We start from the raw sequence: 11,423 nt of genomic DNA, 5'->3' as shown, positions 1-11,423 counted from the left end.
TTTGTTGTGTTGAATTGTCTCTCTGTGTCCATGCCTTCGCTAGGTGGGTCTGGCTGTTTGCTGCCACCTAGTGTTGGGATCTGTCTCTGTGTCCACATCTTCGCTAGGTGGGTCCGGCCGTTTACCGCCACCTTGTGTTGGGATCCGTCTCTTCATGTTCAGTGTTCTGTGTATGAGTTCTGGCCCTATGTCTTGTTCCCAAGGAGGGGTCCCGGCTCTGTGTCATGTGTGTGGGTCCTGGCCCTACGTCTTGTTCCCAAGGAGGGGTCCCGGCTCTGTGTTATGTGTGTGGGTCCTGGCCCTACGTCCTGTTCCCAAGGAGGGGTTCTGGCTCTGTGTTCCGTGCTCCTGAAGGCCCTCATCCAGTCCGTGCCTAATCCAGTCCTATCCAAGTCCTGTCCATGTGCCTTTACCTGTCCTTGTGTCTCACCCTACCCAGGAGTTCCACACCCAAGGAATGCCCAGTCCTGTAGCCTCATCATATCCACGCCTCATTCTGGAGTCCGAGCCTGAGTCAAGTCTCAGGTTCTGGGTCCTTGTCCAGTCTCTGGCTCAGAGTCCATACCCAAGCCTCGAAGTACCCAAGCTCTAGCCTCAAGACCAAGACCCCAGCCTGTCTCCAAGCTCAAGCCTCAAGCCTGTCTCCAAGCCTCAAGCCTCAAGACCTCAAGCCTGTCTCCAAGCCTCAAGCCTCAAGACCCCAAGCCTGTCTCCAAGCCTCCAACCTCAAGACTGGTTCTGGGGCCCGAGCCCAAGGAAGACCCAAGTTCTGGGTCTTTGTTCAGTCTCTGGCTCGGGGTCCAAGCCCTAGTCTGCGTTCTTGTCCCTGCTCCTTGTCTGTATCCGGTCACGTCCCTACTCTAGTCAAGTCCTGTTCTTTGTACTTCAGTGTCTGTGTCTTGCATTTGGGTCCGTTCCCAGCACCCCCATTGTGACATGGGGGCTACTGCACAGGATCTAAAGAAGTTCCATCATGGGCACCAACCTTCCCAGCAAGCAGGACATCTTCAAGGAGCGATGCGTCAAAAAGGCATCTTCCATCATCAAGACCCCCATCGCCCAGGACATGCCCTCTTCTCATTGTTACCATCTGGGAGGAAGTACAGAAGCCTGAAAGCACACACCCAGTGATTCAGAAACACCTTCTTCCTCGCTGCCATCTGATTTCTGAACAAACATTGCACCCATGACACTACCTCACTACTTTGTTTCACTTTTTGCTCTACTTACTTTAATTTAATTTTTTTAGGTACTGCATTGTACTGCTGCTGCATACTAACTAACTTCACGACAGTGATATGAAACCTGATTCAGATTCTGAGGACATGTCACACCTCTCACACTGCAATCAAAGAAGAGACAAAATCATTTCCTGTGTCCAGCCAATCAAAATCAAGTTTACTAGTGATTTTTGGAGCTTTTATTTACATGAAATAAAATCTCTTTTAACTACTCATATTTATCTAGGTGCTTTTTTTCCAATAATTGTTCCAAGAATTCCTACTGCTATTGTTCATTCAATAGATCCAGCACCGTCAGACACTGGAGCGACTGCAACTGTTGAAAAAGGGGACTCCCTCCTCAGGAGTCAGAGGAGGAGGTGTTGGGCTGATATGAAATATAACACACAGACAGATCACCCTCATCTTAGATGATAATTGGAGGTTGTCCTTCTAAAAACTTGTGAAGGAAAATTAGGAAGTGGTTGAGGGAATCATTAATTGTCAAATGAACTCACTGTGAATTGAGATTCTTCAATGTGTTTTAATATGGGTGTCCTGCATGGTAGTAATTTTCAACTGAAATTACTTTACATGAGTATTTAGAATGGTTTACATTCATAGAGATGTCTTACCAAAACTGGTAAAATCTTCCGCTTTAGAATTCAGTAGTAATGGAAAATCACAAATGTCACTCCACTCTTTAAGAAAGGAGGGGGCAAAGGACTGGAAATTATAGGCTAGTTAGCTTGACCAGTGGTTGGCAAGAATTTATAGTCCATCATTAAGGATAAGGATTTCTGGTACTTGGAGGCACACAATATAGGCTGAAGTGTGCATGGTTTCCTTAAGGAGAAAACATGCCCAGTAAATCTGTTGGAATCTTTGAGGGAACAGCAGGCAAAATTGGCAAATGCAAGCTAGTGAATGCTGTTTACTTGGAATTTCTGTTGACAAAATGCTGCACATTAGGCTGCTAACCAGAAGTCCATGGTATTACAGGAAATATACTAACTAGCATGGACAGAAGATTGGCTGACTGGCAGAGGGCAAAGAATGGAAATGGATGATGGAAATGATGCCTTATAGCCTAGTTTGCAGATAACATGAAGACAGGTGGAGAGGCAGGTAGTGTTGAAGAAGCAGGGAGTCTGCAGAAGGACTTGAACAGATTGGGAGAATGGGCACAGAAGTGGCAGATGGAATACAGTGTCTGGAAGTGTATGGTTACATACTTTAGTAGAAGGGACAAAGACATAGACTGTTTTCCAAATGGGGAGAAGATTCAGAAATCAGAATTGCAAAGGGATTTGGGAGTCCTTGTGCAGGATTCCTTAAATGTTAGTTTGTAGGATGAGCTGGCAATGAGAAAGGCAAATGCAATGTTAGCATTTATTTTGAAAGGACTAGAATATAAAAGTAAGGATGTAATTCTGAGGCTTGATAAGGCATTGGTCAGACTACATTTGGAGCATTGTCAGCAGTTTTGGCGCCATAAATGGTGTGCTGGCATTGGAGGAGGTCTCTCGGAGGGTCATGAGAATTATCTCAGGAATGAACATATGAGGAGAGCTTTATGGCTCTGGGCCTACACTTACTAGCGTTTAGAAGAATGTAGGGGGGTGGATTTCATTGGAATGCAGCAAATATTGTGGAGGTTGTGTCCAGTGAATGAAGAGTTTAGCACCAGAGGATACAGCCACAGAATATAAGGTTCCTTTGGAACCTTTGTGATGAGGAGAAATTTCTTCAGCCAGAGGGTGGTGAATTTGTGTAACTCCTTGCCACAGACGGCTGTGGAGGCCAAGTCATTGGGTATATTTAAAGATGAGGTTGATAGGTAATTAATTAGGAAGGGCATCAAAGGTTATTGGCAAAAGGCAGTAGAATGGGGTTGAGAGAAAAAATAAATCAGCCATGATTAATGGGCAGAGCAGACTTGTTGGGCCAGATAGCCTAATTCTGCTCCTTATGTTCTTGTGATCTTATAAACTGGAACCCACCTTTCCAGTCCATACAAACCATCTTCACAAAATTCCAGCCCTACCCAAGCTCCAATCCCAGATCCTAGTTGTACCTTTGTGTTACTGAGCAAGATGTAGTCTACTCATTCTAATGTCTAATGGGTATTCCCATTTATTCATAATGTGCTGGGAGGTTGCAAGATCATTGGATGGATTTTCTGCTTGGGTAGCCAGCAACAATCTGCTGATCTCTGCTTTTCCACAGTGTTATTGAGAGATGTCATTCTTGGAGGATCATCCAGTGAGTACATATCAAGATCAAGTGCAAATTTATTATCATCTGACTGTACTAAAAGAAACAACACACACAGCACCTGCAGTAAAACAAAATATTCTCACAAATAAGTTAAGGAAATATAATTCAAAATGCATATAAAGTGTGCAGTGCAGGTAAACAGTAAACACTCACTGTCCTAGTGATGAGACTTCACTGATGGTAGAATGTTCATTAGTCACGCAGCCTGAGAGAAGAAACGGTTAACCAGTCAATGCATAGATGTTAGAAACAAAAGAAATAAAAGATTGCAGAAAAATTACTTCAGTCAGAGGGTGGTAAATCTGTGGAATTTGTTGCCACAAGCAGCTGTGGAGGCCAAGTCATTAGGAGCATTTAAGGCAGAGATAGATAGGTTCTTGATTAGCCAGGGCATCAAAGGGTGTGGGGAGAAGGCAGGGGAGTGGGGATGACTGGAAGAATTGGATCAGCCAAATTGAATGGCAGAGCAGACTCCAAGGGCTGAATGGCCTACTTCTGCTCCTATATCTCATGGTCTTATGGTCTAAAAGATCAGGGTAACTCTAGGTCCTTATTAGGGACACCCAGTGGTCAGTGGGACCTTAAGGAGCAGGTGTATAGAGAAATTGCTCATTGTTAACAGAATAATGGGGATGTATTAATAAACAAGCAAGTTTATTTGTATAACACTTTTCAAACACCAGGCAATTCAAAGTGCTTTACATAGAACAAGGTATAAAAATCAAACTTCAAATTTCAGGCAGCATGTAAGAGAAAAAAATCACACAAAAAATAAATAATGATAAATAGAAGTTATGGTGCAGGAGATTCTAATCAAAGCTACAGCGGAAAGAAAAGTTTTAAGCCTTGATTTAAAAGAGCTTAAAGATGGGCCAGACTTCAGAGCCGCTGGAAGGTTATTCCAGATATGCGGAGCATAGGAACTAAACGCTGCTTCACCATGTTTAGTTTTGACCCTGGGGACGGTAAGCAGACCTGCCCCAGACGATCTGAGACTTGGGAAGGTTCATAATGCAGCAAGAGATCGGACAAATATTTTGGTCCTAGACCATTCAGTGGTTTATAACCAGTAGTAATATTGTAAAGTCAATCCTCTGATGAACAGGAAGCAGGTGTAGTAATCTGAAAACTGGATTGATGTGTTCTACTTTACTGGTTTTAATGAGGGCTCCACAACTATCAGCGCTCTAAATGAGCTGCAGCTGAATGAGGGATTTTTTTTTTACAGGGACCTATGAAAAAACACCATTACAGTAATCAAGTAACACACATAAAAGTTGCTGGTGAATGCAGTAGGCCAGGCAGCTTCTCTAGGAAGAGGTACAGTCGACGTTTCGGGCAGAGACCCTTCGTCAGGACTAACTGAAAGAAGAGCTAGTAAGAGATTTGAAAGTGGGACGGGGAGGGGAAAATCCAAAACGATAGGAGAAGACAGGAGGGGGAGGGATGGAGCCAAGAGCTGGACGGGTGATTGGCAAAAGGGATATGAAAGGATCATGGGACAGGAGGCCTAGGGAGAAAGAAAAGAGGGAGGGGGGAAGCCCAGAGAATGGGCAAAGGGTATAGTGAGAGGGACAGAGGGAGAAAAACAATGTGCGTATATAAATAAATAACTGATGGAGTACGAGGGGGAGGTGGGGCAGTAGCGGAAGTTTGAGAAGTCAATGTTCATGCCATCAGGTTGGAGGCTACTCAGACGGAATATAAGGTGTTGTTCCTCCAACCTGAGTGTGGCTTCATCTTTACAGTAGAGGAGGCCGTGGATAGACATATTAGAATGGGAATGGGACGTGGAATTAAAATGTGTGGCCACTGGGAGATCCTGCTTTCTCTGGTGGACAGAGCTTAGGTGTTCAGCGAAACGATCTCCCAGTCTGTGTCAGGTCTCGCCAATATATAGAAGGCCGCATCGGGAGCACCGGACGCAGTATATCACCCCAGCTGACTCACAGGTGAAGTGTCGTCTCATCTGGAAGGACTGTCTGGGGCCCTGAATGGTAGTGAGGGAGGAAGTGTAAGGGCATGTGTAACACTTGTTCCGCTTACAAGGATAAGTGCCAGGAGGGAGATCAGTGGGGAGGGATTGGGGGACGAATGGACAAGGGAGTCGCGTAGGGAGCGATCCCTGCGGAAAGCAGAGGCGGGGGAAGGGAAAGATGTGCTTAGTGGTGGGATCCCGTTGGAGGTGGCGGAAGTTACGGAGAATTATATGTTGGACCCGGAGGCTGGTGGGACGGTGGGTGAGGACAAGGGGAATCCTATTCCCAGTGGGGTGGCAAGAGGATGGAGTGAGAGCAGATGTGCGTGAAATGGGGGAGATGTGTTTGAGAGCAGAGCTGATGGTGGACGAAGGGAAGCCCCTTTCTTTAAAAAAGGAGGACATCTCCTTTGTCCTGGAATGAAAAGCCTCACCCTGAGAGCAGATGCGGTGGAGATGGAGGAATTGTGAGAAGGGGATGGCATTTTTGCAAGAGACAGGGTGAGAAAAGGAATAGTCCAGATAGCTGTGAGAGTCAGTAGGCTTATAGTAGACATCAGTAGATAAGCTGTCTCCAGAGATAGAGACAGAAAGATCTAGAAAGGGGAGGGAGGTGTCGGAAATGGACCAGGTAAACTTGAGTGCAGGGTGAAAGTTGGAGGCAAAGTTAATGAACTCAATTTAACTGATTACAGCAATCAAGCCTACTAAAAATAAATACATGGACCAGTTTTTCTAGACCTTGCTGAGAATTAAGCCCTTTAACTTGTGCTATATTTTTAAGATGGTAGTAGGCTGACTTTGTAATTATCTTTATGTAGTGGTTAAAGTTTAATTCGGAGTCCATCACAACACCAAGGTTTCTGGCTTAGTTTGTGGTCTGCAACAACAAGGATTCTTTATGAGCACTGACTTTTAATTGTTCTTTTTTGGCACTAGAAACAATTACTTCAGTTTTATCTTTGTTTAACTGCAGGAAATTTTGGCTCATCCAATCAGTGATTTGTTCAATACAGTTTTTTAGTGACCGTATGGGACTGTAGTCACTTGATGACATCACTATATAAATCTGAGGGTCACCTGCATAATTACGGTCATATACCAGGATCTGAGCTAGAGGGAGCATATAGACATTAAACAGAAGAGGCCCTAGTATGGAGCATTGAGGCACTCCGTGTCATTTTTGTTCAGTCAGATATGCATCTACCAATCGATACAATAGTCCCTGTCCTGTAAATACAATTGAAACCACTTTAGTACTGTATCAGCAATTCCCACTCAGTTTTCCAATCTGTCCAGTAATATGCCATGGTCAACTGCATCAAAAGCAGCTCTAAGATCCAGTAAAACCAAAACTGAAATTTTATCATCATCATGGTTTAAGCGGATGCCATTTAAGACCTGGACCAGAACAGTCTCTGTGTCATGGTGTCATCGAAATCCAGACTGGAAAACATCCATACGGTTGCTTAATACCAAAAAGCTACTGAGATGCTGACAAACAACCTTTCCAATGACTTTATTTAAACATGGTAAGTTTGATATAGGTGTGTAGTTATTAATTACTGAGGCATCTCGGTTGTTCTTTTTAAAAGAAGCTTAATAACTGCAGTTTTCAGGGCTTTTGGGAAGCAGCCTGATAGAAGAGAAGTGCTGTCTATTTGCAAAATGTTTGGTGCAATGCAGCTAAAAACATTTTTTTTAAATGGTTGTCGGTAAAATGTCAAGGGAACAGGAGGAGGATGTCAGGTGTAGCACAATTTCTTCTAAAGTTTTATAGTTAATAGGTTTAAATTGTGTCACCTTAACTAAGTTAGTTCTAAGTGCTTGAAAGAATGACACTGGCTTCAGACCTGATGCAGTGACTGATAATCTTCTGAATTTTGTCAGTAAAAAAAACACAACATTATTACATAACCTTGTAGATAGAAGTTCAGGTGCTAGGGTGAAGGGTAATTGGAATTGGTTTATTATAGTCACACGTATTGAGGTGCAGTAAATGAACTTGTCTTTCATACCCTTCATACAGATCATAATGACACAATACAAGGTAAAACAATAACAGAATACAGAATAAAATGCCACAGCTACAGAGAAAGTACTGTGCAGATACATAATAAGGTGCAAGATCATAACAAGATGGACGGTGAGGTCAAGAGTGCATCTGTTGAACTAGGTGAACAATTCAGCAATCTTATAACTGTCACGCACGCCATGACAGGAATAAAGAACCAGCAGAAATAGAAAACACTTTGGAGTCCAGTATTGCTATTAACTAATAATATTTATTAGTAACTACGCAATACAGTAATACAAATGTAGATAAATCAAATAGGTTAGCATGATTATATATATATAAGTAAGTATATCAGTAAGTGTGGAAATATATGTGAAAACCAAGCTTCTTCAAGTCTAGGGGTAAAAAGATACAGTCTTACGATGATAAGTAAAGTTCAGTTCAGTTCATGGTATTGAGTTGAGTAGTGATGGAGAGAGAGAGAGGGAGAGATTTGAGTCTTCAGGTGAGCTGACGCCATCGATCTTCCCATTGTTCTCTGAAATCCTTTAAAAGTCATCGACTGTGACTTCGACCAGTTTTCTGTGGTGGAGCTATCAACCCAGGCAAGGGTGGACACGTGGACAACTCCCCACCAGTCAATCCCTTTTCTCACTGCAAGAGCGACTGATCGATCTGCCTGATCGATCCTCCAAAAAAACCCACTTTTTCTGTGGGCACAACAAAGCTCATTCAGTGTCCAAAATATGTGCCTGAGGTCTATATCATCCTACCTCCTATTTATCTCACTGTACTGGATACCAACTGTCATTCAAATAACTCCTCCTTCCTTTCTCTGCGTAAGAAATGTACAAGCAGGCAAATGTCCTTGAGAAGTATAAACACGCTGCCGGAAAATCATAACATCGATTGTCCATCAAATAACGCCACCCTCAGTCACCATAGCAACTTACGAGCTGCTCGGTGCAGTCTGCAACTCCAACTCAGCAGAAATCAAAAAGTTAGCCAGTGCCTTAAAGTGACAGTCCAAAAGTTAGTCTTCGTCTCTATCTCTCTCTCTCTCTCTCTCTCTCTCTCTCTCTCTCGTCAAAAGCACAGTTCATAGGGGTAATTCAGGACCCCATCACATAACAATGGGACTAAAGCTGTCCAGGAGCCTGGCTGGCCATACAAGGTTTTAGTATCTTCTTCCTGATAGAGTGGATGGGGTCTTTGATAATGCTGGCTGCTTTACAGAAGCGGTGAGAAGTTTAGAGTCTATAGAGGGGAGGCTGGTTTCCATGATGTGCTGAGCTCTGTCTATGACTCTCTGCAGTTTCCCACTGTCATAGGCAGAGCAGTTACGTTCACATAGGATGCTTCCTATGGAGCTCCATTTAAAAATTGGTAAGGGCCATTGGGGACATGCCAGATTTCTTTAACCTCCAGAGGAAGAAGAAATATGTCTGAGCTTTCTTGGCTATGGTATCCACTTGATTAGACAGGGACAGGTTATTGATGATATTCACTCCTCAGAACTTGAAGCTTTCAGCTCCTCATTGATGAAGATATTAGCATGGGCACCACCCCACTTCCTTCAGTCAATGACCAGTTTTTGGGCTTTGCCAACACTGAGGGAAAACCTGTTGTGATGAGACAAGGTTACAAAGCTCTCTATCTCCTTCCTGTACTCCGACTCATTGTTTCTTTGAGACACAACCCACTACAACAATATCATCTGTAGATGTAGATGGAGTCAGAGCATAATCCAGCCACATAGTCATGTGTACAGGGAGGAGAACAGGGTTTGAGGATATAACCTGGTGGAGCACAAGTGCTTAAAATAATTGTGGCAGAAATGTTGCTGCCTATCCCTACTGTTTGCTATCTATTGGTCAGAAGATTGAAGATCCAGTTGCAAAGGAAGGCACCGAGCCCCAGGTCTCAGAATCTGTTGATAAATTTACTTGAAATTATAGTATTAAGACCATAAGTCCATGAGACATAGGAGAAGAATTAGGTCATTCGCCCAATCAAGTCCTCTCCACTATTCCATTATGGTCGATTTATTATCCCTCTCAACCCTATTCTCCTCTTACTTGACTCCCTTACTAATCAAGAACCTCCGCTTTAAACATACCCAATGGCTTGGCCTCCACAGCTGTAATAGCAATGAATTCCACAGATTCACCACCCTCCTCATCTCTGTTCGAAATGGACATCATTCTATTCTGAGGCTGTGCCCTCTGGTCCTAGCTCCCCCACTACAGTATTTGAAACATCCTCTCCATATCCATTCTATGTAGGCCTTTCAATATTCAATAGGTTTCAATGAGAATTCTACAATATTGAAGAAGCAGTAAACCTGGCACGTTTAGAGAACCTTGACTGAAGAGAGATATTGAGGTTCTGGTCAAGAAAAAGAAGGAAGCATGCATTGGGATTTGGAGGTTGGGTACAAGTGAATCCCTGGATAACTATAAAAGGATTAAGATTACTTCTAAGAGGAAAATCAGGAGGGCAAAGAGGGGATATGAGACGAATCTGGCAGGTAAAATTAATGAAAATCCCAAAAGGTCCTATATTTATATTAGGAGTGAAAGAGAGGCAAGAGAGTATGTGGCCCTGCTGACATCAGCAGGGTGTCCTGCATCTAACAACTTGGTGTTTGGTGAAGACAAAATCATGGTTGCTCAAGAGCTAAGGGAGACAAGTGGAGATGTTTTGAAGAACATTGACATTACCAGACGAGAGGTATTTGCAGAGCTACAGTGCATTAAAGTAGACAAATTCCCAGGGCCTGACCGAAAGCATTCTCGTAATTTGTGGAAGACTAGAGAAAAAACTCAAGGGGCCCCTTCAGAGGTATTTGCTTCATCATTAGCTACTGGTGAAGTTCCTGAAGACTGGAAGATGTCTAGTGTTTTTCCATTGTTTACGAAGGGCAGCAAAGACAAGACAGGGAACTACAGGCTAGAGAGTCTGATGTCAATCTTGTGGAAGTTACTGGAGGCAATCCTGAGGGATAGGATCCACCAGCATTTGGATAGACAAAGTAAAATTAGGAGCAGTCAGCTTGGCTTTGTGCTTGGAAAATCATACTTGATAAACATTTTAGAGTTCTTTGAAGAGGTAGGCAAAAATGTAAATGAGGATAGGGCAGTAAATGTTGTCTATCTGGACTTCAAGGCCTTTGATAAGGTCCCACATGCTAGAAGCTTAGGTCTCATGGAAGCCGGTGGTAGCTAGTTAGGTGGATTCTAAATTGGCTCAGAGGTAGGAAGCAGAGGATGGTGTATTAAGGTTGTTTCTCCAAATGGAGCCTGGTGACTAGTGGATTACTGCAGAAGTCGATACTGAAACCCTTGTTATTCTTTATTTATATAAATAATTCGGATTAAATACAGCTGGGTTCAGATTACACAGAATTAGGAAGTATTACTGATAGTGAAAAAGGTCATCATCGATTACACAGGGATCTTGATCAGTTAGGGAGATGGACTGAGGAGTGACAAAGAAATGTGAAGTGACGCATTTTTGATAGTCAAACCAGAGTAGTATTTACACCATGAAGGGTAAGGCACTAGAGAATAAAGAAAAGGATCTGAGAGTACAAGTGCTTAGGTTGTTGAAAATGGAGTCACAGATAGACAGAGTAGTGAATGAAGTGTTTAGCATGCTAGCCTTCATCAGTCAGAACACTGACTAAAGGAGGCCCACACTTGGAGTAATGGATACAGTTTTGGTCACCTTCTTATAGGAAAGGAGTGGTTAAAATGGAAAGAAAGCAGAAAAGATTTCCATTCTTGTTCCGTCTTGTTGATCCACAGCCTCCTCTTGTGCCAAGATGAGGTCACCCTCAGGTGGAGGAGCAACACCTTATATTCTGCCTGGGTCCCCTTCAACCTGATGGCATGAGTATCTATTTCTACTTACAGTGAACAAATTC

Source organism: Mobula birostris, chromosome 4, assembly GCF_030028105.1.
Source record: "Mobula birostris isolate sMobBir1 chromosome 4, sMobBir1.hap1, whole genome shotgun sequence".
In the NCBI taxonomy this organism is placed as follows: Eukaryota; Metazoa; Chordata; class Chondrichthyes; order Myliobatiformes; family Myliobatidae; genus Mobula; species Mobula birostris.
This window is presented reverse-complemented; position numbering follows the sequence as displayed.